The sequence below is a fragment of the Sinocyclocheilus rhinocerous genome, unplaced genomic scaffold, assembly GCF_001515625.1.
Source record: "Sinocyclocheilus rhinocerous isolate Xijiao unplaced genomic scaffold, SAMN03320098_v1.1 scaffold1396, whole genome shotgun sequence".
NCBI classification, from domain to species: Eukaryota; Metazoa; Chordata; class Actinopteri; order Cypriniformes; family Cyprinidae; genus Sinocyclocheilus; species Sinocyclocheilus rhinocerous.
Genome location: NW_015629497.1, coordinates 147,777 through 154,051, shown reverse-complemented (window position 1 = coordinate 154,051; position 6,275 = coordinate 147,777). Strand labels below are relative to the sequence as shown.

Sequence of the window (6,275 nt, the reverse complement as noted above, 5' to 3'; positions counted from 1 at the left end):
CCCCGGGGGGGGGGGGGTTTAATAAAGGCCTTCTGAAGCGAATCGATGCGTTTGTGAAAAATATCCATATATTTAAAACTATATAAAACTATAATCCGTAATCTCTAGCTTCCACTAACTGTCGTACGCTCGTTTTAGCTGAGCTGCCATGATGACGGGCTCATTCCTACTGAGAGTGATTTATAAAGTGCAATAAAACATCACACCCAGATATGCTGTTTTTCTGTGTTTTCCTGTGAATTACACGACCCACACTGACCCTTCATGAATCGTATGATGCTTATTGCACACAAAAATATCAAGGATATTAGCTGAGCTGCCACTCCCATTACAACAACTGAATGCATCCCACAGATAATCTAAAGACACTCTGGAGGACTGACTTCATTTAGGCCGCTCAATACACTCTCACACCCTGTAGTGCAGCCGTTCAGGGCTTCCTTTTGTGTCTTTGCTCTGTAATCCAGGAAAAATGTCCTATTTCTGGTGTAGGCTAAGGGGTGAGTCATTTAGCAGTACAGGACATGAGTCTGAAACCAAAAGAGGAAATGGGGAAAATGAGTGCTGTTGTAATTTTCTGGATAGTCTGTACAGCATAAAGGTGATGACCGAGTGCCAAAACATTTGGAAGGCAACCAAACACAAGACTGTCTGAATGACATGATGACGGGCTCATTCCTACTGAGAGTGATTTATAAAGTGCAATAAAACATCACACCCAGATATGCTGTTTTTCTGTGTTTTCCTGTGAATTACACGACCCACACTGACCTTCATGAATCGTATGATGCTTGTTGCACACAAAAATATCAAGAATTTTCTCAAAACTGCAAGCTACAATCTGATTGGCTGGCTTCATACAGTTTCCAGCAGTCAAAGTGCAGGAGTTGATCAGTCCACCAGGAAACAAATTTGTGTGTACATGTCTCCAGGCTTCTACAATGAGCACAAGTAGTTGTTGATGTTAAGACTGATTTATTAGCATCTTTTCATGTAAATCCTTTCTTTAGTAAAAGGTATTCTGAGTACAAGAAAAACACTAACTTACTGTAAGTTAGTTAAAGGGATAGTTCACCTAAAAATGCTGACAGACTGCAACGGTTTGTGTTAAAAATCTTCATTTGTGTTCTACTGAAGAAACAACATCACCTACATCTTGGATGCCCTGGGGGTAAGCAGATAAACATCAAATTTTCATTTTTGGGTGAACTATCCATTTAAGTACTTTGAGTGAATCATATGTCATTTCAAAATATGAAGCTTTCTTAGAGGACCTTTATCTCAAAGCAACAGTGTTGTTGTCATTAGCTTAAATTAATTGAAATAAAGCCAAAATAAAATAAGATGCAAGGTGAAACGCTTGATGAAAATTAAGAAATGCTTGCTTGGCCCAAGTTCAAGTACTAAAATTATTAACTGAAATAAAACTAAAACTAAACTGAGAAAAAAAAACTACTAAAAAAGTACAAAAAAATTTAAAATAAAAGATGATGTAAAAAAAAAAAAAAAGTGTGATAGTCACAGTCATAGCTTAGCAATGATGTGCTGTTAACAGAGGCAGCCTATGACACGTGTAACTGGCGTGTTTTTGGTCATCAGTGATTTTGGAGGAGTTTTGGGTAAGGCTGGCATTGACCTCAGAGAAATCACAAAATGCTCAGGCAGGATGATTGTGTCCAGTGGTGTTAGTCAGACTAAACCCACTCCACCGCCGGGGATTTACAGTGTCCAAAACAGCCACACAACAAGTTTCTAAGTAACATTTCTGTTGCCACAAAAGTTAAGTGACCCTGTGGAATGACCCCAGTTGATTTATGCAATACTGTCAATTTTTGTGACAGTCACAATTCACCATCAAACTCAGAGGAGTGTGTGTACACAAAATGAATGGTCAAAATACATTTAAAAAAATAATAAACAAAGTATATACACTGCTGGTCAAAAGTTTGGAATAAGTAAAAGTTTTTTAATGTTTTTGAAAAAAGTATTTTATGCTCACCAAGGCTATATGTGACCCTGGACCACAAAACCAGTCATAAGGGTAAATTTTTCGAAAATTGAGATTTATACATCATCTGAAAGCTGAATAAATAAGCTCTCCATTGATGTATGGTTTGTTAGGATAGGACAATATTAGGCCGAGATACAACTATTTGAAAATCTGGAATCTGAGGGTGCAGAACATGATCTTTACTTAATATACTAATGATTTTTGGCATAAAAGAAAAATCTATAATTTTGACCCATACAATGTTTTTTTGGCTATTGCTACAAATATACTCCAGCGACTTAAGACTGGTTTTGTGGTCCAGGGTCACATATTTTTTTTTAATCAAAAATACAGTAGAAACAGTAGTGTTTTAAAATATTATTAGAGTTTAATAGAACAGTTTTCTATTGTAATATATTTTAAAATGTATGCTGTAAATGTAAAATCCGTAAATGATTTTAAATCATATAAAATAATAAAAATATATAAAATGATACAAAAATCTAAATAAATCACTTTAAAATAAATAAATAAATCAAAGTTTTATATTATATTAATATTATATTAATATTTTTTAATATAAAAAAATTATATTTGTTTACCTGCATGTAACGTGACCATTGACATCAGAGAACTGAACATATGAATGTTGTTAAATTATTAAAATATTAACATCTCAGGAGATACGTCAAGTACATATTTAAGGTCAAAGGGGTTCAGCTGACAAAAAAATTGGGGAATACTTGATCTATAGAAATAAACGGACTCACAGATATTGTATGTTACACTCGGGCCTGGTTAAGAGAGGCACCTGAGACTCTGTGGTCCCACACACAGTGCAAACACTCTTCGCTCACACATGGAGAGGATTATGGCCTTATCACACTGACACTGTTTTGAGAGTATTTCCCCTGTGATGGCTCTCTGGCCAAGAGATAATATTTGCCTGATGCGGTCCATTAGAAGACATGGCATGTGATCAGAGTGGGTTGTTGTGTGTTTGTATGAGTGACAGTATGCTCTAATGGTTTCAGTTCTCAGCCCCTGAGATCAATTCACAAGCTCTTACACTGGTGCTCATCCAAAATATGTTTGCTAAACGTTCCCCTGTGTCTTGTGCCGGGAAAAGCCACAAACTTCCCGTTCCTGCTTTTGATGTCATTTTATTCTCAGTTCAATATGTGTCAGAGCAGATTTCGGTAATTGTGATGCATTCGGTTTCTCAGTCGTTTATTCACTTCCCCAGCTTCTCCTATGAGATCAAGACCTTTAACTCAAGACAAAAGCCTTTTGTGTTGTTATTTCATCTGTGGAGGATTTGCTGCTGCCAGTAAGATGGGGTAGCATACATACTGAGGCACCCTATGAAATCAGTTTTATTTTTTTCCAAAATTCATTTTTTTCCGTTTTAATTTTTCTGGACTCCTTTTTAATTATTAAATTAAATTGTATTAATCAAAATGCATGTTTAATTCATTATAATCATGAAACGTATACACTTTAACATCAATTTATTAAAAGTTTTTTAAAAATTACATGTTTAGGGCCCTATGAAATGTTTTATTATTTCTTACCTTATGTTTTGTTACCATAATCTGTGTTTTAGCATGTCTAATTATTTGAATGTATAAAAACAACTTAATTTATTAATATTTATTTTTACAATAGCTTTATAAAATGTTTTTTTTTATTTTTTATTCTGTGTTGTGCATTTAAAATGTTCTGGTTATCAAATGAAGGCATAAAACATTAATTTAATTTATCTTTTAATAAATGAAAATTAAACTAACTTTTTTTTGGCAAACAAAGGGAATTTAATAATTTTAGAAGTAGTAGTATTATTCAAGTCAAGTCACCTTTATTTATATAGCACTTTATACAATACAGATTGTGTCAAAGCAGCTTTACAGTGTCCAACAGGAAAATAGTTTGTTAGTAATGCAAGAGGACATTAGTCATTTTTCCAGCTAAAGTCAGTTCATTGATGATTCAGTGATGTCATCATCCAGTTCAGCTCTCTTCCAATAGTGTCTGTGCAATCAAACCAACAATATTGCCAGAAAAGCAAGCCAATGTTGCCGGGGAAGGGTAGTAGTAGTATTACGTACATGATTCTACTGAACATAGTAATATATTTCTGGCACAATGTCTTCAAGTTAAACAACTTGTATTTTGACGGGTTGCCATGAATACCTTTACATTTCTGTGTGTATATGATATAATGATAGTTTTACTCAAATGAAACTGTAAAATGCTCTTGAAGTACTCTCAGAGCAGTTCTGGAGATGTTCATGTATTTATGTTTTATTTAGTGAGACGCTGAAAACACCGCACAGTATGTGTAGTAAACAAAAACCGTGTGACTGCGCCATTCATTCACACAGAGAAACGCAGAACATGTAGGATTCATATTTAAATAGTCTTTTTGCAGCTTAATATTTACAGAAAGTGATTTGGTGTCCCTTCAAATAAAGACAGTCACTTGCTTTGTTTCTGAATGAATCAGTTGAATGAATGACTCATTCATTAAGTTTTAGTTTCATATTTAGAATAGCCTATCATTTAATTTAAAGAAAATAATGAAAAATAATTTCAATATTCTGTAAACCTGTCAATGCCCATTTAAAACCCATGAATCTCATAGCATTATTTATGCAATTCTAATTGCAGTGTAAATGCATTCATGCCACCTCAGTCTCTGTAAATATACCCTAATACCTCTTCAGATGCAGCTTCTTAAAAGAATGTTCCACATTGTAGCCTTAAAAGTTTGTCATAAATTCTTTGTTCAATCAAAATATTTCTTTCTAAAGGTTTTTTTTTTTTTTTGTAATGTCAAGTCTATCTATTCTCATTTTACACTATAATGACTTCAAATTTGTGGGTAATTTCTCAGATCAAATTGGTGTGCGATTCATTTGATTTGATTCATTAATTGGTACATCATGAAATTGATTAGATTAAAGTTTTTATTTGTTTGCCAGCCCTGATAATAATAATAATTATTATTATAAATACCTGTTACAAAGCCTAATATTTTACTCATTTATGAAGCACAGTAGTGCTAACAATGCTTTTGAAAAACGCACCCCTGTACATATGTGAATCTCAGCAGATTTTAATGGCGGCTGTTTCCTGCAGTAACAGGAATGTTGAGTATCAAGAAGTTTGGCAGTCCATCCTCACTCTTTTCTCCATGTCTGTTAAAAGTTTTTTGGCTTCAGCAGGGCTATGATAGGTGTGAAGTATTGCTGTGTCTTTGACTGCACAGGAAGAGTTGAGGTGACACTTTAACGGCTGATTTTTGTCCTCGTCTGACCCGATTTCCTGGAGCGTCCAGGCCTCTTCCATTTAGTGTGCGGAGCGAATGATGAATTTCTGAAGCACCATTCATTAATATGTCAGAGGAGTAACTGTGCAACATCCACTTGATGTTTGGCAAGTGCTGTTCATTGTAAAGGGCTAAATAGACTTTTCCAAAACGGGTTTCAGAAGCCGTTTGCAAAGTTATCTCTGTGTTTGACATAACCTTTTCTAGACATTCAAGACATTAACATAGCTCGCTAGATGCGTCATGATGGCTGTGAGCACATATGGACTGTTACAGTAGCTCATGGCTGTCAGCTGTACGGCGGTGGTGCTGCCCAACCAGAATTCCATTTGTCTGGCGGAACGGCTTGTCCTTGGTTCCCCTGACAGCCGTAAAACCCACTTTGAAACTCTGACTCATAACAGGGCGGTGTGTGTCTGGCGCACTTGGCTGCGAGATTGACCTCTGGAGCGGCCGTGGGTGCCAGGAATGAACGCTGTCCCTCCAGACAAGTTCCACTGAGGAATTTGTTTACTTGTGGTGGAGCTACAAATAACGAGAGCGTTTATGTACAACTGAATAACTTCCTGCTCTCCAGGCAGGCACATAGCAAAAACAGGCCAAAAGGGGATGTAGTGGACACTTAAAACAGATTTAGTGTGGTCTTACAAAACATTTCTTTCTTTCTTGTTGCAATCCACTTAATAATGTTAGTCAAGGTGTCTTGCTTCACACTCTTTGTAATTATTTTTCATAACAATTTTTCACCATCTTACTGACCCTTACAATTGAACAATCTGTGTTTTTAAGACTTCTATAGAATGCGAATGCACTGTTATGGCCAACATCTTCACACATTTACAGTTATGGGGGTTTGTTGGCTTGTCAAACATGTTTTTTCTTGCCTTGTTTTTTCTATAATAGCGTCTTGTAAAGCCTGCATTGCATATTTAAAAAATATCTAATAATTATATA

General features: G+C 35.4%; 1 protein-coding gene across 3 annotated transcripts in view; it reads left to right on the top strand.

Annotated features, from left to right (window-relative positions):
- Positions 1-6,275, top strand: part of myo9aa (myosin IXAa) — a 95,764-nt gene that overhangs the window by 33,765 nt on the left and 55,724 nt on the right. The window lies entirely within an intron of this gene.